Raw genomic sequence first — 21,620 nt, 5'->3', positions numbered from 1 at the left:
TATCATTGTATACTTGAATAAAAAAAATTAAAGTAAAAGTAAATGTTTTTCACAGCATAACTTTGAGTAAATAAGTAATTATGGTAAATAAATTACTGCTAGAGACAATGCTGAAGTTAGAGACAAACTGGACTTATTCCATTTTTTCTTCTTATTTGAAACAATGTTTTGTACGTCCTTTTATTTCCAACATGAATGCACAAATGCATGACTTTGGCTGTCTACAGACAGGCATCATTTCAGGAAATTTCCTTCTTTTGTGTTTATCCCATGGATCATTGCAGAAGTGTAAGTTCACAGTTTGCTGCTTTCAGTGCATGCTTATAATTTCAAATGCCAAATAAATACAGCCTTTCAAGTGTCAAGCAGCTCTTACCGAAGACAGACCCCTTTGCCAACAGGAGCCCTCTCACTGGACTAAGTCCTTTGCTGGCAAGGTAAGTTCTGGAAACGGATCTGAGTTGAGACCTCCTCCGTGTCTGTTTTGATTGCTGAGAAACCCATAAGGTGCTGACAAAGAGTGCTACAGTGTGGCCCCTACAGTTAGGACCCAGTAAAAACCTCTGCCCTGTTTCTTTGAAGGTAGAATACTGCTAACCTTAGCTATACTGCGTGAGGCTCTTCATCAGTGGCAGCACCGTACTCACATCTATCGGAGACCTACTTGAACATTACAAACACTTTAAAATGTCCCAATTTTAGGAATCCCTGAGTGACTATAATGCTACCTCATTATGTTATCATAGATTAAGTCTGAAATATGAAGAATTCAAAAGGAAAGTATCTGGATATCAGAACATGCATTCCTATTACTAGTTATTTCAAGCGTTCTTCTTTCACATAAAAATGTGAACACTATTATGATACATACTTGTTTCCTTGAATATGGGTGTTATGTGTGCAGTAATTCACAGTAAAGCTAGGAGAGGATTGTAGGTGTGGGGTCAGGAGCCAGCATCTGGTAGGAAAACACAGGAGAAGGTTCAAGCTCTCAGGAAAGAACTTGGGTTCTGAGGGGTGGCCTGGATGGCTACAAATGAGAGGCTAAGGAACAGAGGAAGGTTTGGGAATAGAATCCTCAACTCTGGAGGTATGGAAGCACTTAACTTTTAAATTCACTCACCCAGGGAACCACAGCTTCTTGAAAGTGACTAGCATATAATTGAAGAGCACAGAAAAGAATTGGGACATAGGTACAAAAAATGAGTTCCTAATGCAGGTTATAAATAGGTTTTTCAATGCCTTTTGAAAAACCCATATATGTTCAAAAGTCTATCTTTTCTTGCTTTGGGGGATGGTATGGGATGAGGGGATGTGTTTCATCCTTTGCCTTAAGTAGGCATTCGGTGACTGCTTTGGTGCCAGCCTGACTCATTTCCATCCTCAATCCCTGTGGAGTTAGATGAAATGTTGTCTATACCTGTGAGTAGGCGTCCGTCTATACTGAATGCTCTGCGTGAATGGAAAGCAGTGTTAGCTCTTTCAAAACTGTTCTTTTGGTTCCGATTAAAGATAAAAATAAAAACTAAGTTTCTGCACAAGACACAAGAGGCTTTTCCTCACAAAATCTCTAATTCACATTCTCAACAGCATTTGCTGTCTTTCTTGAAAAAGTTCTTCCTGAAACCTGGCTTTCCCTACACTGGCCTTTCCCTATAGTTTCACCCAGTCAGGGAAGGTCCCCACCCCACCCCCACCCACCCACCCACCCCTTCTGTCACCAGTCTTGGGTGTGTGTCCTGTGTCCAGTCACACTCACTTAAAACTTCCTCTTTGCTTTTGTGTGTCAAATAAACCTTCAAATTTATATCTTTATTTATTGAAACAAGGTCTCACTATGCTTTGGCCTCAAACTCACAGAGATCCTCCTGCCTCTGCCTCCCAAGTGCTGGGATCAAACGCTTGAGCCATAAACTTCCAAATTAAATATCAGTCATGATTTTAAAAAGAAAGAAAGAAAATAAAAAAAAAAGATCTTTGTTCAAGGGCATTTTGCAACTATGGATCATTTGTGTATAATTTGGCGTTGACAGAGGTTTGAAATTACTGTGACAGGTATTTTCATATTGTTTCTGCTGATCTGATAAAAGACATATTGTCCGAAAAAGTGTGGAGACCTTGGATTCCACCAAACCCATTTGAAACGAGAATTGCTCTCAACCAATTAGAAAGGGGTGGAGGTGGGAAGGACAGTCCTTGTGATGATGAAAGTGTAGTCTAATGACAGAAATGTCCTCCTCAGTAGGGACTGGATACAGTGTGCTTAGTTCACTAGCCATGACTCCCAACCTTGTGCTCCTGGAAGCACACACTGTGCACCACATGCTGGCCCCTGGAAGCCCAGAAAAGAGCAAAGGAAATCCGATTCCCGTGTGCTCCCAGTAAAATATTCGAATGTGTTTCAAAACAGAAGGTTTGCTTAAGAGACAAACATGAAAGACTAAAAGCGCAGAAAATGAATCTCCTCTATGTAGAGGCAGACCATCCACGCAACACAAACCTACAAAGCTAAGTAAGAGCAGCTGTGGTAAGTGATTTATGTGGGGATAAAAGTTGTTTTTAGAATATGTTTGCTGCGGAGGGTAGCATTCTGTAAACCCATTGTACGTTGCAGCTTAAGAAAAGCACTTTTGAGCTGAATTTAAAAGTTAAGTGCTGTGCTAACCTCCTCCAAGGATTGTCCACCAATCCCCACCCCCATGCCTCACACAGCCAGATTCCCCATGGGCCTGGGTCTATACTCCTCCTCATCAAAGGCATCGGTGAAACCTAGAAGCTGTTAGGCTGTGGTGGGCATTACTTTAGGTATTCTTCCTAATGCCTTCTGTATTTCAGAGGCAGTCTACAGAGGTCAGCTAATGCAATCCCACTTTGACTGCTTATTTGAATTTTGGATGCTAAGGGCCCTGAACTGATTCTCTGAATTTGTCATGCTCCTAATTTAGTTATCCACAGCTGCCTCATTAGATTTGAGGCCTTTCAAGAGAATATTGATTACTGCAACTCCTCATCATCTGGTAACAGTGTGCACAACTGTCTATTCTCCGGCTCCATTTCCTTGACCTACTAATGGGTGCGTGTTTCATTTTCTCCTTTTCTTGTCACAAGATTCATGGGAAAGTTCTCAGATTATAATGACTTGATCATTTAAAGCAGGACTTTTAGTAACTCGAGGTGTTAGCCTTTGGCTTCCATCAATTTTTTCTGGTGTTTTCAATCTATCCTGTTGTCTCTACCCTTTGTGCTTAGATCATCCTGCTTGTGCTTTTCTTTGTAGAAGGGGGCTATAAGAATGCTCATGCACTAAAATGTGGAACTTTTTCTAACTAAATGAAATAGACAATTGGGAATGTTAACAGGTGAAAACCCAAGTATAACCACTTTTTAATGTGGTTATATTTAGTAATCTGTACTATCACCAAAAAGGGAAAAATATAAAAATATATGTCACACATAAACTTCTCCTTCCCATGGTTCATTGGTCCTCTTAAAAAGTGTTGAAGAATCTCTCAAATAATCCAAGAACTGTTCCAAACAGTGCAGTAAAGGTCAACATGGTCAGCCATCACGGAGCCTAGGGTCTGTGGAGGATATACCCTAGAAAAGAGGCAGTCACATCATGGTATGATCTGGACTTTGATGGGCAGGAGCAAAACAGTGAAGATCTAGAGGAGGGGCATGAAGTGAAAGAATTGACAGAGAGATCTAAGGACAAGGGACATCCAGCTGTCACCAAACAAGTGACAAATCTTCTGCTGATCAGCTGATTGCTCTGGGTGGAGAAAGAAGTCAAGAAGTGAGAGGAAGCCAGGTAGGAGAGTGAGCAAGGTCAGGTGACATGAGGACAGAGGAGACAGGGGAGGAATCTGGATGTCCATTCTATAGGTTCACCAAAGGAGGACACAGGAGGGACCATTGGAGCAACAGATCCTGTACGTGCTGGTTTGGGATACCTGTGAGCTTCCCTCTCAGGTTTCTGGTAGGAATGAATTGTGTCAACAATGGAGGATCTTGTTTGGAAATGTTATAGTTTAGTAGATAGATGCATTTAAGAGGTAGCTGAAATCCCTGATTCCCTGAGTGCTTTATTTCAAACATCTTTGAATTCTTTCTTTCTACTCATTTACAATTCACTCATTCATATTATATCCATGGCTCTCCTTCTCAACAAATTTCAGAATTATGTACTTAAAACTATTTTGCAGGTGAGGTGACTTTGCCTTCTCATTATTCATCTCTAATTGCTCTGTATTTTTTCAAGTGTAAGTTGACGTAATTGAAAATGCCAGAGCTTGACTTAACGTACAACATAGAAAGTACAAAATAGGCTATAGCATTACATTAAAAGAGTTGCCTCTGTGGAGCTTTAATTCCCTGGGCTTGTCAAAAGTTGTTAAAACATTGCTTGCCATTTTTGAATATAAAATGTAGGCAGACATGTACTAATACATCAAAAAATGACACTTTGTCAAAGAGAGCTTTCATGGGAGAATGTTCTGAATAAAATGTTTTCTTTTAAAAAGAATCCAACCTGCTTAACATTCCAAAGCAAACACAAAAGGACACAAAATGCCTGAGTTTACTGTGGGATACTACAGTCAACTTCATCTATCCTTTACTCTGTTCTGTTGTTTCTTGGACTCCGTACAACTGTTTCCTCAAAGAATGATCAGTTTTATTGCACGATAATTCTAATTTGATGCGAAATAGAAGTAGCCCCGACTCTCCTCCAAATGGACTCTCTTTGGGCTTGCTAACACTTCTAGTATGACAGTGATGATACAGTTGGCTGTGTCTACCATTGGGCTCGGTGTGATGGTCTGGGTAGCACCCACTCCCCTATCGGTGAGGAGCATCTGCTGCAGCTCACAGCACTGTCCATAGATGAAACACAGAACTAAAAATCTCACACTGCTTTCTCAGGAAGTGTCCTCCTCCAGTCATTTAAAAACCTTTTTGCCTCTGGTAAGATGGTAGCCAGGAAAGGAGGAGAAGAACAAGATCAGTAAGACAGATGTGCCTGCATGCCAGTCTCTTCTTGTCCTCAGTGGGGCCCCTGTTGCAGGTGCTCTCTGCGGTGGTTCCAATTCTCCAGGCCTTTTAAGGATGTCCGAGTTAAGATAATGGTTGATATTTGAAATGTTAAGCTGAAAATCAATAGCTTACTGTCTTTGATCTCAACGGAATTCTCTACCTAGGAGGGGAATTTCTACCTGCCACCCACATTCTGTGCAGAGAATGGGCCCAGGTAGGAAGCCGAGGGAACAAAGGGAGGCAACGGAAACAGATGGTAGCTGAGGTCATGGCGGTGCAGTAGAGTTCAAAGATACCCTGGGATGCCGCACAATAGCACTAGTGGAAAAGAGAAGGGATGCACTTGACTGCTGCCTGCTCTCAATTACCATACCCACAGGGTTATTGGGGGAGGTAAGGATTGTGCAAAGGCTTGAACGACTGCCAGGGAATGGTGAGAACAAAGGCCCCGCCCCCATCAATAAAGATTCATTTTAAAAAATAGAGAACACAGGTTTTAGTAAAACGTTAGAAAATTCTGCAGATATGGGCATGGAAGGCATGTGTGTTCCTTTTTTTTGTGGCTGAGATAAAATGCTATAACCAAAAGCAACTCAGAGAAGAAAGAATTTATTTGGGCTTCCTGTTCCAGAGGGATAAGAGTCCGTCACGGCAGGGGAAGCCTGGCAGCAAGCCCCAGGCATGAATGCAGGAGCAGGAAGCTCAGAGATCACATCTTCAGTTGAAAACACAAAGCAGAGAGAGCAAACTGGAGGCCAGATGTGGCTATAAATAACATCTCAAAGCCTGCTGCCAGTGATGGACTTCATGCCGCAAGATTACACCTCACCAAGGTTCCACCACACCCCCAAAAACAGCGCCACCAACTGGGAATCAAGTGTTGGGATCTGTGAGCCTATGGGGGCCATTTCTCATTCAAACCACCACATTCCGATTCCTGTTATCAGAATTTGTTAAAGGCCATGGAATGTTTACACTACTAAAATTCTTGGAAGACTGTGGGACTTTTAAAAGCGATACTGTGTTTTATATTATGATATTAACGCGAGATCTTGAGAACAAGGAAAGGCTATGGCTTTAATGAAGGATGTGTTGGTGTGTGGAGTTTGACAAGAAGTGAACTTGTGACGGCAGCCAACTTGAAATCCCTAGCAGAAGGAAACTCAGCTGAGATTGCCCTATGGACAGGACTGTGGGGCGTTTTATTGATTACTGACTGATGTGGAAAGGGCCAGCCAAGGGCGAGTGGTGCCACGCCTCCCTGGGCAGGTGGTCCCGGAAGTTATAAGAAAGGTAGCTAAATGTGGACCTGGAAGCAAGAAGCCAGTAAGCAGCAGACAGTCTCTGCTTCAGGCCTTGTGACCAGGTTCCAGCTGAGTTCCTATCCTGGCTTCAGTCAATGATGGACTGTAACTTTAAGCTGAAATAAACCCTTTCCTCGACAACTTGGTTTTGGTCAGTATTTTCTATCAGTAACAGCTACTGTACTAAAATTATTGTAGTAACAAATCTTAGTGGTGAATGCTAAAAAAAAAAAAAAAGATACCTTTAGTCTTCATTAACTTTAGTCTTCGTTAACTTGCACTATTACAGCCAGAGAGATGCATTTTGCTGTGGAAGAGGTGACAGAAGCTGAGGAGGTAGTGATGTTAGCCTTTGGAATTCCTCCCATTGAGAGTGCTTTCTCAGCCCTGTGAAGTAGAACCTGGGGCCAGTGAGCTCTGGAATGAGACTTTGACTCCCACCGGTAACATTAATCTTAAAAGGTCTCATTAATAAAAAATACCCAGAGCCAGATATTGGGATGAAAACTGAGAGATCAGTGGAATAGGACAAGCCATAGCCAACCTCACCTTACCAACTCCTTGGCCTCCAGAGAGAGTACTTCCTGTATATTCACACCTATATCCTTTCTGTGCCTTGTCATCTCACTTCCTCTCTCCACCCAGCTACATCACTTCCTCTTTCTGTCCAGCTCTATCACTTCCTGTCTGTCTGTACAGACCTCCAGACCTCTATGGTTAACTAGTGTTAGGAATTAAAGGTGTGTGCCACCACATCTGGCTCTGTTCCCAGTGTGGCCTTGAACTCAACAGAGATCCAGATAAATCTCTGCCTCCTGAAAGCTAGGATTAAAGGCGTGTGCTACCAGTGCCTGACCTCTATGTTTCATATAGTGGCTGGCTTTTTCCTCTGATCCTCAGATAAGTTTTATTGGGGTGTACAAATAAAATATCACCACACCCACCTCTACACCTTACTGATTTCAAGATCCCAGAGGAATGCCTTACCTCCTCCAGGCTTTGACCCATCCATCTGGAAAATGAGCCTAATATGACCTCATTAAGTATTTATTGAACTCAGTGCCCTATTCATATTCAGAACCTAATAAACAGTACCAAGAGCTATAAATGGTCAGGTGCACACACAGCTTCACAGATTTTTATTCCCAACACAGTCAGAACTGTAGTTTTCAAATACAGCAAGAAACCCTTCCAGCTGGCTACTGGAGTGGCTTAGATGATCCTCAGAGTTTATAGACTGGGAAACTTGTTCTGCTTCATGACCCATGATCTCCAAGTTCCCATATGTGTAGACCATTCTATTTGTTTACATAACTTAAATTCAAAATTGGTCCAAGCTCAAGCTAGACAAAATCCAAGCATGGAGAAGGGGAAATGGGAACAAATGTCCCACTCCTGGCCAAGAAGCTATTGCAACTGATAAATGCTAGGAGATGTTGAATCAGCTTTCTTCAATGGAGTGACATTGGGTATATTGACCACACTCCAAGGAAAGTCCCATAAAAAAATAATGTCCTTGAAAATATTTTCTGTTTATGCTGTTGTTATAAATCATTTGCTATGGCCAGCAGGTCCTCCTCAATGTATTAAGACCAAATTAATATCTAAAGCTTATACCCTTTATAATTGACATAGTTTTCATCTTAGCCATAGACTGCCTGCAATATTATTGTATATCTCCTGAATGAAACTGAAGTGTCAAGGGCACGTCAGCATTCAATGCAAACTGTGAGTGCCCAGCTGAAATCAACAATGGATGCAGATGGATTCTGATACATTTACTACCACCCTTCACTGCCCTGCTTGAGTGGCCTTAATCATTAATTAGTTTCCCAACGGATGACACAGTAGCACCAAACTCCAGCTAATTGTGTGTAAGTTAAATATAATATCTAAATAACCATTTCAGTTAAATACAAGGCACAGACAACTAATCATTAAAATCAGAATAAAAAAAAAAAACCCTCCAGGTTTGTTGTTCGGAAGCCACTGGTACTGAGTGTCTAATGAGTTTTTCCTCTGCTGAATGAAAGGCTGAAGGTCCCTCCCCAGTGTGACATACAGTAAGTGATGGCCCTTGTGGGGTCATGGTAGCCAGATGTGTTGAATCTGAGTGAAGACATCTGTTTACTAGAAACTTGGATGCAAAGCTTTGTTTTCTGCTTTGCTAATGCTCTTACAACTTGCAATTTATTCTAGTCCCGTAAATATCTAAGAAAAAAATCAGTAATAAATACAATTTAATACTGCAAAAAGAAAACAGATACATTTTACTAAAATTATGTATGTAGTATATATACATTTACAGAAAGAGCTCTGAACAGAAAGATATCTAAATTTGTGCTTCAAATTTTTTAAGAAAGTTCCATTACAATTGAGAATAGTGAGAAATAGCACACACACAAAATTTCACTTCATAAAATGTAGGCATCCATAGTCTAAAGATTATATCTGAGAGACTACAGAAATACATTTGTGTGTAGTTTTTATTTTTGAATCTGCTAGTTCTTACAATGCAATGCAACGATCACCTAGCATAAACTAACAATAAGTGCTTGTAGGGAAGAACATGGTGACTGGAATTCCAGAACTTGAGGTGGAGGCACATATGTGCTCTGGTATGCCGGTGGAAGTGAGAGGACAGGCAGCCTGGAGTGTTTGTCCTCACCCTTCACCTTGTTTGAGACAGGATCACTTTGTGCTGCCCTGCTGTGTACTCAGGGATGACCGACCTGTGAGCTCCTGGAGATTCTCTTGTCTCTGTCTCCCAGGCTACTGTGTCCAGGGTATGTGCATTCCAAGGACCCAACCCAGATCCTCACATCTACACAGCAAGTGTTTTCATTACCGAACCATCTCCCTGGCCCACGCCTGGCTGTCCACAACCATTTTTTGTTATCGGTTACTTGCTTTGCTGCCTAATAGGAATAACTGATGAAGCCCGCATGCTTCTACTCACAGCTTCTAAGGCAGACTCTCTTCTTCCCTCCATCATCTGTTGTTTTTCTCTACCCTAGAATTAGAACAGATGCTGAACGCCAAAGAGTGTAGGGCCCCCACGATTTGAGAGAGGTGATTTTACAGTGAATTAACTTGTTTTCTTACTTGAACTGAATACCTGCAATCACTGATTGTCACATTTATCTTTTGTTGTAAAACTAAGCTAATTGAAGATGCTGCCCTCAGGGGCCCAGCGCACCGTGCAATGAATGTGGAGAGCCCTCTTCAGTTTAGTGTTTTAATTATTCATAATTATAATTATTTCTGTTTATCTGAGATCTTTGAAAAATAATTCTAGCTTATTAAACAAAGTGAGAAGCTGGGTGATGGGGCTTTGCTTTGTTTCTCATTGAGGTCAGCGGGCCTGGGCATATGCCAGCTTCTCACAAGCACTGACCTGTTTTCCTAGCTATTGGGCAGTCATAGTGGACATATGACCGGCCCTGGAGTAACAGAGTACACCTGTTCCTCCCTGATTGCTTTAGAATTCTGGCCTCCCCTGGGAATGTGAGGCAGAGGATTGACAAGACCTCAAGTGAAGAACTGTACATAATTTATGGCAATATGGTAATAAATGAAGGAATTCAATAAGGTCAATTGCTGATATTAGCCGAGGTTACAGTAATTTTTTTTTTTTTAGACTCGTGGATTTTCTTAAAGAACGTCTGCATTTTTGCTGGGTGGTGGTGCACGCCTTTAATCCCAGCACTCAGGAGGCAGAGGCAGGCGGATCTCTGTGAGTTCGAGGCCAGCCTGGTCTACAAAGCGAGTTCCAGGAAAGGCACAAAGCTACACAGAGAAACCCTGTCTTGAAAAAAAGAAAAAGAATTTCTGCGTTTAGCCATAGGTTCCTGTTGGCAATTGTTAGCTGCTGGGAGAAGGAGAGACAATTTTTACTAAGTGTGTACCCACAGCAAGCTGTCCACTCCCCAGTGGAAGATTACACATCCAAGAATTTGGGCAGCCTAAAGTAGTCTTGAAAGATTTTTTTTAAAAAAATAGGACACAAAGTTGGGTGGGTAGGGAAGGGGCATGGATCTTAGAAGTGTAGTGGGAAGGGGAAGTGAATATATTCAAAAACATGTTATACTAAGCTCTCAAGCAATTAATGAAATAAAATAAAACACTCATAAAAGGAACCTGTGAATGTATTTTGTGTGTGTGTCTGTCTGTCTGTCTGTCTGTCTGTCTGTCTGTCTGTCTATGTGTATTCAAGTGTATGTGTTTGCTTTGTGTTTTAATTATATTAGAATCTCCTGTACTCAAATGAAGATGGATTTCTGGGCCACTTCAGATTTGTGTCTACTCTTATTGACCCATGCTAGTGATAATGATATGTTAATTTCCTACAATCTATGTACAAGTCACACATGCTCTAAGTAGTAACCTGATATAGTAATTGTCACCTTCAAAGGGTTTTCCAGTCTAGTCTATGTCACCTGCCCCATATTGTCTTGTCCGTATTCTCTCTCATGTAACACTTTAGTTTTGATTCAAACATGTACTCTGAAGCTAGAGAATTCTTTTGTCTCCTGGCAGCCTGTAGCCAAAGGTAAGAATGATTGATATGGAGAATCATCATATCTATTAAAAAAAAGGTCAGCACAGAGATGCACAAAATGTAGCATGTTTAAAGAGAATACATTTAGCCATGCTCACATCAAGTTCTCAGAGTACAGATAAGAAACAAAGTTCTGTTTGAGAACATTATTTGAAAGTGTGTGAGAGTCCCCATTTTTAAAACTCTCCCAATCAAGTAGAATGAATAATTGTGTATTGTATTCTGGGGTCAAGGTGCACATTGTGATTTATGGCTCTTATCAAAAAAAATGTTTAACAAAAGGACTAGAATAACCGTAAGGGAAAATGTTTTCTAACATTAAGGTTATGTCTCTTTCCATAACAAACGTTTAACCACAGCTACTAAGAAAAACAATTTTTTTTTTCAAAAATTGATTGAAATAATTACTTTCCAGGTGTTCAAAAGGAGAAAAACTCCCAAGACAACCAGCAGGTGAGGTGAGGCCATGGGACACCCACTAGCCAGATAATCTTCACTGGAGTAACTGAGAAGTGTCTGAATGTAGGTATGTATGTAGAGGCCCTCTCTCTAACCTTCTTAACTTCAACTATGTATGGTCAGTCACACTGGCTACCTCACCAGCACTCTGAAGGCAGGCTTGCATGGACACAGAAGTGTCCGTGCAGAAACTCCTGATGGGCCTCCAGCATGATGTCTTCCTGGTCTTTTGAGTGTTTAAAACATTCTACAACATGGTTGTTAATCTCCCCCCACTCTCTAGTTTTAATATTCTCATTACCTTCTTACTGAAGCATATCATTACTTTTTTGATTACAGAAATCCTTTGTCTTTGATGTCTGTACTATCTACAATACTTTCCCAAATAACTCTGCTCATCTTAGTTCTCCTATGATAGGGAAGGTGAACCGATTATGAATGTATACATTTGAAGTATGTAAGTTTGAGTACCTACTCAGCCAATCTCTAGTTGGGGGCCCTTGGTAAGACTTTATGTTAAAACATTCTAACTTTAATTTTCTTGTCTCCAAAACTGAGGATAATAAGACTCTTGGTAGGCTTTTACCACTGTGACTGATACCAAAGATAAACAACTTCATGAAGAAAATGTAATTTGGGCTCATAGCCTCAGTGATTATGGTTCATGGTCAGTTTACTCCATGTTTCTGAGTCTGTGGTAACCACTATAGCAGAAAGTTTTGGTAAGGAGAAGTTTAGCAGCTCATGGCAGGCCGAAATCAGAAAGCATGGAAGGAAGGGTCCAGGAGGACAAGATGAATCCTTTAAAGATACACCCTCCATGACCTACTTTCCCCAGCCTGACTCTACTTTCCAAATACTTCCCAACATTACATAATATAATTAATCCATTAAAGGATTTGTTTGTGGTTGAGTGAAAGCCTACACAGTCCAATCACCTCAAAGTTATGAGCCTACCAGCTGAGAGCAAGCCTTAACGCATGAGTCTTGAGGGGACACATACTATGAAAAAAATGACAAATGCTATGCATGTTGTTGAATTGCTCTTAAGACTAAGTAAGGTTTTGGGGGAAAGGTTTACAAGAGGGTTTAAGACATATTAAACCATCAACAATTATTACGGTCAATTCTTAGATTATATACTAGAAAGTAGATGACATATCTTTATTTCATTATTTTTCAAAATAAGAGCATTATGGCCCTAGAAGGTTAGATTACTGTCTGAAAACACAGAGAGAGGCAAAATCAGCAGGAAAGTGTCTGACGTAGGGACTAGGCTTCAAATCAATGGACACAATAGATTCCTACTTATTAGTTGATATCGTAATGATGAAACATTTTCTCCTCCATTCATGAACTTTTAAACTAAAGTATTATGGAATTATACAAGATCTGACTCTTCAAAAGACATGTTGATGGTCTGTAGCTTAATGGTAGAAGGATTGTCTAGTGTATACAAGGCCCTGGGTTAAATCCCCCACTCCTCAAAAAGACAGAATCGGAATGTAAATTTGTGTATGTGCTTGCTTGTGTACAGATGTGTATGCATGTAGTGGATGTGTCTGTAGGCAAGAGATCGACAATGAGTGTCTTCATTGATCATGCTCCACTGTAGCTTTTGAGGCAGGATCTCTCACTGTTTCTAGAACCTGCCAATCTGGCTAGACTGGATGGCCAGCAAGCTTCAGATAGCCTCGTCTTTCACTCTGCCTCTCCAGCACTGAGGTTTTAATCAGATGCCATCCTCCTGGCTTTCTCACAAGGATGCTGAGGGTTGAATTTGGGATTTACAAGGATTTTGCTGAGTCATCTCTCTAGCCTCAAGAATGTGAAAAATGCTTAGTTGATGGTAAATACATTTTATTAATGGATTACCTTGGATGGGATAAATATAACTACTGGATTATTTTGATTGTGTTTGTTTGTTTTCCTTTTGTTTTATTTTTTGGTTTGGTCCAGAGACTAAAATTTATCTCACACATTTCTGGTTTGAGACATTGAATAAAATATATTTTATACTCTGGGTCATTCTATAATTAGGACAACTCAAGTAATGTAAACAGCAGAAATACTTAACACATTCCTTTTTAATGTTGATTTTTATTATTTTTAATTATGTGTTGGTATATATGTCTGTACAGCAGGTGCCTGTGGAGGTCAGAGACATCTGATCCCCCAGAGCTGGAATAACAGACAGTGGTGAGCTGCCTGATATGGGCATTAGGAAAACAACTCAAGTCCTCTGGAAGAACAGCAAGTGCTTTTGACTTCTGAAGCATCCCTCCAGCCCTAGTTAACACATTTTCATCTCTTCTTATCCCCTAAGAGGCAGCCCTCTGCCTTCTGCCTTTTACCCTGTATCCCATGCAGTGGTGCAGGTTGTACATGGTATTCCAAGCTAAATGTTAACCTGTAAAATTTAGGGGGATATGCTATTTCAGAAAATAACTATAAAATTTAGATGAGAGATTTTTGAAATTATTTTTGGAGAATTTACAAAGTTCTCTGCAACATGGCTGAGTAGTCCATCTTGGAATCACTTTTTGTCTAGGAAGTCATACATTGGATCTATGCTTCTGCAGCAATTACACTGGCTTGTAGTAGAGAAATCAACTTTGTTGTAGATAAATCAGCTTAAATTCAACTTTGCCTCTATGTAGTCATGGGGACAAGTGAGCCCTAGATTCAGATTCTCTATTTAATCACTAATTTTAAGTAGTCTAAGGCATATCATATGCCCTCACACCTTGGTTTCCTTATCCCACATGACATTATTATGAGAATCAAAATATCTTCTGCAAATGGAATTAAAATTATCAGAGCTCCTATAACAACTTACAGTTATAAGTTAGATATATATAAATACTGGTGAAGCTAAGACGTCCACAAATGGTCCAAAACTATTGGAAGACAATGGTCAAGATACAGACATTATAAAAGAAAACCAAAGACCAAAGATACAGAAACACCACACTGTGTAGAGATTCTGGGAACAGATGTAGGAAAGAGTCAGTACCAGTTCTGATCCAATGCTGTTCAGTTCTCAGTTCTTAAATGTCAGAGACCCAGAATATGCTATTTCTTGGGTTTTTGTTTGTTTTAAAATTTGTGTTTTAAAATGTAACTACATGGCTATAATCTATAAACTAGGAACTTGACAGTGTCATTGGACCAAGAACACAGGAGGTTCTTGGTTTTCTGGGGAAAGAATTCAACAGCAGATGCAGAAGAGACACAAAACTTAGATTTGCTTTACAGTTAGAGCAATCCGAGTATACTCTAGTGATATACAAATGGAAAAAGTTAGAGCTCTGAGTGATCTCGGGTTTGCTATTTTTATACAAAGCTTTTGTGTATATTTATAAAGTAGGGTGGCATGTTCATAAGTTTGTGACTCTTTTTTCTTATGACAAATCATGGAAAAACAGATCTCCCTTTGAGGGTTTTTTCTTCCTGAGTTCCACTTAAAGGCCCACTAGAGAAGACCATCAAATGCTCATGATACTTTAATGAAGCCAGAGTCCTTTAAGGGTACCAACCTGGCTTTTCAAGATACCTGTGTTCCAGCTCACAAAGTCCTCCCCTTACCTTAGCTCCTTGGAGAACGGGGAGAACTTAGCTGCAGCTTCAAGGATGTTTAACCACTGACTTGTATTTTTTTAACTGTCGTGAGAAACATATGGAGTTGTCTTGGTTACTCTGTGTCTAACTCCTTGCTTAACCAACCTAAATCAATGAGTAAAAACATCGGAACTCAAATAACATATGGAATCTTATTTAATAAGTTGTTATTTGGCAAACTATTCATTTGGAACCTTACGAGTAAAACAACCCATAAATAGATAGTACATGTGCACTGCCCAGCATGCCTGGAAACACCCTAAGATCTTCTATTATGTTAGTCTGGGGTTTGACCTTGTAGATGCTGTAGGGAAGTGAATATATTTGGTGAACGATTAAGCATAAACTTCAGTTATTCTGATACTAAAACCATCTCAATTTCAGAAAACTGTGAGATGCTTTCTGTTTCTTAGCACTTAATTGCATTCCTACTGAATTAAGATAAGAGCTCATTAATCTCAACATATGGCATAATGCTTTTATTTAGATTTAATAGAGTTACCATTGTTTCTTCATATCCTTTTATTTGTCCATTGTTTCAGATGCCTGTTCCTAGATTGTTTTTACAAAGCTGTATTTTAGCCTATGTGAGAACAGGCAACCTCAAAGATAATCTTCACCAATATCTTAGAAACCAGAGAAATGAGGAAATAGTTTTAATGTGTCCACTGTAAAAGCTTACCCAAAGGAGATCTCTGCTCCTGAGATCTAAGGATGAGATGGAGAATCTATAATCAATGGCTCAATTCCATCTGTCCAAGTCTGACTGTCAAGCAGTTCTAAAAATACCAACTTAGAATGCCAGCAATCCATTTGAGGTTTTTAATAGCCTCCTTAGGAGGTGGCATTGATCATTATTACTACATATTAAGCATCTTGATGGAAGAGTCGGATGCAAAGATAATGATTACAGGAATATAACAACAAATAGTCATTCTGGGGCATATTGGGGGGATACAGCCCTCAATTACAAAACTTTTTTGTAAATTTTAAGTATCTATACAAGTACTCTTTCCCAAAAACAGGTGTTTACAAAACCAATCTGTGGTACTATTACAAAGAATTAAGACAGAATGGAGAAAGTTTTCCTTCCTCTTTTACTCAAAGTGCTCATAAGCATGTGCTCTTCTACACACAACAGAACAGCATTATCTGAAAACACTCAGGTATTGCATCTGCTATTCATGGGTGCCTGCTCCATGACTGTCTTAGTGTTTCTATAGCTCTGGTAAAAAAAAAAAAAAAACTATGACCAAAATCAACTTGGGAAGGACAGGGTTTATGTCAGCTTACAGCTCTGAGGTCACATTCCTTGCTGAGGAAAGTCAGGGCAGGAAGCTGGAAGCTGTAGCTGATGAGGAGGTCATAGAAGAGTGCTGCTCACTAGCTTGTTCCTTAAAAGTTACTCAGCCTACCTCCTTATACAACCCAAGACCACCAGCTCAGGAGTGGCACCACTCACAATGAGATTGCCCCTCCCACATCCATTATCATCCAAGAAAATGCACCACAGGCTTGCTTATAGACCAATCGGGTAGGGGCGTTTTCTCAACTGAGGTTCCTTCTTCCGAAACGATTTTAGCATGGGACAAGCTGATATAAAACTAGTAAGCACAATGCGTGACACTTTTAAATGTTTGTTGGTTTCGTTTGGTTTGGTGTATTTTGTTTGTTTTTGTTTCTATGATTTTTTATTTTGTGGTATGGTGTGTGTGTGTGTGTGTGTGTGTGTGTGTGTGTGTGTGTGTGTGTATGTTGTGCATGTTCAAAATATTACTGCATAGAGATATTTCACCATCTTAGACAGGAAGGAAATTGAGGCTCAGATAGTTTCATAAATAATAAGATAATAAATGCTAAAGCTGTGATTCAGACACATGCTTGTTTTGATTCCAGTATTTATGCTCTGTAATTCTTAGGTAAGCCATGAAGTGATGAGTGAAAGAGACACGTTCAAAATAAAAACAATAAAAATAGCTACTATTTATTAATATGCCAGGTGCTGGGCTAGATACCATACCTAGGAGATTTAAATTCATCATCTTAAGAAGCAATTCAAAAGGGTCCATTCATCCCATCTTTTCCAGATGAATTCAAAGTTAATGTGGGTTCCATTCACCTTAGAGAATTTTAAGGTTCAAGGACATTGAACTGTGAGTACAAGAAAATATACTACATAAGGTACAGCGTTACTGGCCAGTTAGGTCTTGCTGATCTATACTACCTATTCCATTTACTATAGAATATTATAGTCTGAATAAAACCTCCAGGCCAGGTGGTGGTGGCCCATGGCTTTAATCCCAGGACTTGGGAGGTAGAGGCAGGAGGATCTCTGAGTTCGAGGCCAGCCTGGTCTACAGAGTGAGTTCCAGGACAGCCAGGGTCAGCCAGGGTTACACAGAGAAACCTTGTCTCAAAAAATAAAACAAAACAAAATAAAAACAAAAAAAGATTTCAGACTAAGTAATTCATACCTTTTTTCTCTTAATTTATTTTTTCATTGATTTCAGTTTTTTTTTAGAAGTGAGTGTGCTTTATGGCTGCAGAAAACTTTCATAAACTTACCCTTTATTCAGTTACTCTATACTAGTTTTTGTTTATGTTATTGTTGCCCATGATTTGCCTCAAAGTTAGATTTTGAGGTTGCAAATCCATGTGCTCAGCTTGTGCCTCATCATCTAAACTTTCACAAGGAACCAAACCATGCAAGTAGATTTGTTAAACTGGAGAAAACTGTCTCACAAGTATAAACAGTTGTTCTGAAACATCCCAAGTTACAATGTGACCTAACTTAATGACTTCCACCCTGATCTTAAGAGAGGCCTAGGGCAGCCCTTTGCATTCCTTCATTGCACGTGTCTACTGGGTGTTGCTACTCCCTAACTCCATGATGGGGCCATTGGCAGATAATGAGAACTCAGAAACCCCTGCCTTCCAAGATCATTGCCAATTAATGAGTGAGCAATCACATGACACAAAATTTTATAATATTATAATAGCAAAATAAGTTAAAGTTAATACCAAACAACAAAACAAACAGAATATATAATAAAATAAATATAATAAAAATGCTAACATATTGTTATCCATTTTTTTGTTGCTAGAGGGGTTGTCTGTTGACAGGGGGGAAAAAAACCTTCCTACATCTGAAGAGAACATGAAGGCACTGGCCAGGGAGGTTCTTGTAGAGGTTGTAAGACAATAAAAACCTTGTCCTGGAGTTTTTATACAGGGAAAACTCCAGGAAACATAGCTGGAAAGGGAGGTAAAGCCAGACACCCAAAGGCATTAGTCTCCCCAAACCCTGTCCTCTGGCCTCCATGTGGTGGCAGTTATTGAAAATTTTTGAGCAGGAGAGTGGCCTAATTAAAGTAGTGCTTTTAAAAAGATTAATTTGGCAGGACAAGGCGGGATGGATTGGTGGGAAAAGATCAGAGCACAAAGCTGCTGCAATAACTCAGGCCTAAGGCGACCGGGTTCTGGACAGACGTGGCAATAGCGACAGAGAAAAAGAAATAAACAGACAGGATGGCAAAAAGAAAGACCAGCCACCCTGTGACTAGCTATGAGGATGTAAAGCACACTCCCCTTGTGGATTGTGTACTTTACAATGAAGCATTATATACACTATTCAGAATAGTAAGTACCATTATGGAAGATAATTTTAATGCATCATTTATTTTGGCCAAATCTTCAGTTAAATTCCTGCATTTCAAGAGAAAATGAATGCTCTTAAAACTAGCTGAGGCGGGAAGTTAAGCTTTGTTCTAGCATAATATCTCTTAATAAATACTGTTGCAGGATGGCGGGATAAGTGGATGAGTAAAAAAAATAACTAACCCAAACAGTTCCATTTACCTTCAGTTTCCTGCTTCTTAGTTGACCTGTTGTTATAGTTTCTATCAATTGACTTTTTACAACCGTGAATTAAGGGTAGAGCAGCTCATTTTTACAGATACATTGATAAGGTATTCTACCTGATATGAGGGTTTCACAGTGCTTTCTTCTCAAGGTTAATTCAATTGTCTTCAAAATGTCTCAGTGTAACAATTATTTTACTTCTGCAGATAGGAAGCAAGAGCTGTAGGGAAGGTGAATTAATGAGTTAGCCGAAGTAGTGAGGATTCGGGACTCTGGCTCTTCCATTCAAGCCCCACAGATGACATGAATAAAATAGACTAGAAAGCAAGGAGTGTTAGCTCTAATTATCCGTGTTTAGTAGAAACGTTGTCAGGTCAATGGAACTTTCCTTTGACACTACACACAGGCAGTAACTTCAGTGTTACCTGGGTACTCTTTTAATGCATCGGGTAGGACAAATGGTTGCTTCTAGTATTAATTCATTCCCCACTTAGCATTGTTAAAATATTTATGATTATAATAAAAATGCTAACATATTGTTATCCATTTTCCTCACCTTTGATATAAAAGCATGCTTCCATCCTCTTACAGAGGGGAATGTTGTCAAAGTTTGATGGTAATTTATGTCGTCAGTCCATTAAGTTGATTTTATGGCAGCCAACACAACTATTGTCCATTTATGAGAAACCCAAGGACCGCTCTGGGCCTCCACAAAGGCCGTTTGATACCTGCCCTTTCGTGCAGCTGACCTTGAGGGGAGTTGGGTCTGGTAATTTATGGCGAACACCATCTAGGAAGACCCATTTGCAAGATTCACTGTCATTTAGTACTAAATGATCGGTGCTGAGTCCAAAGACAATCTCAGGTCCTGACAGAGCAATCCTGTAAAAAATATTACCCACCCACCCAGGTGTCTTTTCCAATTATCTGGAGTAGGAATTAATACTTTTAAAAGCTGCTAGTTTTTGAAAGGTTATTACAATTTATTCCAGCCGTTTCTTTTGCACATTATGATGAATTAGTTTATTACACCATTATTTTCCATGTCAGCTTTTTAGAAGATTGAACATAATGTAGACACATTAGTGTGAATGGCAAACATACTATTTTATAGCTGAGTCATATATTTCTTCGAGAAAAATGTGCTCAGTTTTTAATAACGGGTAATTTTATGTTTATGTTCCCTAATGCCGTTGTCAGGCATTATTTATTTCTGTTTGGTAAGAACCAGAGAAGTTTCTTTTCAAATGTTAATGGTGGTTTAGACAGGCTTCAGAGCCATACTAGGAATATATTACTTAAAAGTACAAAATATGAACTGAAAGTGTTTTTCCCTAAAAGCTAATATTTCCTAAGGTTTCTTGACACCAGTTAAATGTATAGCTACTTCTTCAGAGAGAATAATACTTTGATTTCAATGTTTTCCCTAAATGTAGTGGGGGAGGAGAGGTTTTTTTAAGTTGTTTTCTAAATCCTAATAACTTTCAAGTCTTCTTTTAAAACTAAATGCCTTCATCACAAATGATTTGTTACTTCATATAGTCATTTAGGAATATTCAATAACCTACAGATAGTTTGTAAAGTGATATATTAAAATGTTGATAGAGATTTCTCCCCTTTAGACATTCTTCCCTGCTGTGTATGTACTAAGATAGTAAGAATACATAATTTCTCATTTAATCAGATATTAAAAAATATTCATTGTACTTCCACATGATAAGATTGATCAGAAATACTCCAAATAGTATCTAATACATGTTATACATTCATATAGCAGATAGATATATCTCAATCTCAGGTCCTGACAAAGCAATCCTGTAAAAAATATTACCCACCCACCCAGGTGTCTTTTCCAATTATCTGGAGTAGGAATTAATACTTCTAAAAGCTATTTTAAAAGATATTATAGATATACATAAAGCAAACAATAACTTATTGATAATGGAAGAAGATAGGAAAAAACAAATGCATTCTGAATATATTTAGCCTTTGAGAATTTCCTATAATAATATCACATATTTTGATAATATCATACTCCACTCCCCACCCACTCCTATCACATATATTTTGAATACCATTATGGGGCAGACATTTTTACAACAGTTGAGACATTTAAGACAACAATGTAAAGACTCAACCTTTTTATTTCTGACACAATTTTTTTCTGTAGGTTTCTTTTTAAAGTAATACAACATCAAAAATCCGGCTCTTTTATAAACCAAGCTCATAAATAAATTTGGTTACATTTCAGTAGTTGTCACACTGCCACCTCCAACCCAGTAAATGCTGCCAAAGGAAATTTTGTTTTCTCCTCAAACATATTTGTTTCTTCAGCAAATATTTTCCATTTTGCAATATTTATTTTACTGATATGACTGGAGCAAATGTTAATTTTTGCAGTGTTATGATTCAAAATGTTTCACAAATTTTTTCCAGTTGGGCCAGATTTTTATTCTGATAAAGTGATTGTCAGTTTTTCAGGGGTGTTGGAGGTGGTGAGAGCATGGGTTGGACGTTATGGAAAAGTCACAAACATTCCACTAATCACCCTGTGTCTCCACCCCAGTCCAGTCTCCCAACAAGACACAGTCGATGAGTTCAGGTTGTCTTTTGAACTTTACAGTCATAAAACTGTGACTTCTTTTGTTCAAGGTAAGGTGTTTGAGATCACCCATATGCTGTGCTCTGTCCTCTTGCCACTGAAAAGTGAAATTCCAGCATCTTGTGAGGAAAAGCTAGAAAACGTTCTGTGTGGCCCAATCACAGACTCCCATGTAATA

General features: G+C 39.3%; 1 protein-coding gene across 2 annotated transcripts in view; it reads left to right on the top strand.

Moving 5' to 3' along the window:
• Positions 1-21,620, top strand: part of Hs3st5 (heparan sulfate-glucosamine 3-sulfotransferase 5) — a 176,653-nt gene that overhangs the window by 53,728 nt on the left and 101,305 nt on the right. Inside the window, exon 2 of one of the 2 annotated variants that reach the window (XM_028855550.2) lies at positions 11,315-11,421. The gene's annotated coding sequence lies outside the window, so the exon portion shown is untranslated. Of the gene's footprint in view, positions 1-11,314; positions 11,426-21,620 lie in introns of both variants that reach the window. The other variant, XM_037200297.1, reaches the window with a different exon arrangement.

Source organism: Peromyscus leucopus, chromosome 8a (genome assembly GCF_004664715.2).
Source record: "Peromyscus leucopus breed LL Stock chromosome 8a, UCI_PerLeu_2.1, whole genome shotgun sequence".
Classification (NCBI taxonomy): domain Eukaryota; kingdom Metazoa; phylum Chordata; class Mammalia; order Rodentia; family Cricetidae; genus Peromyscus; species Peromyscus leucopus.
This window is presented reverse-complemented; position numbering and strand designations above follow the sequence as displayed.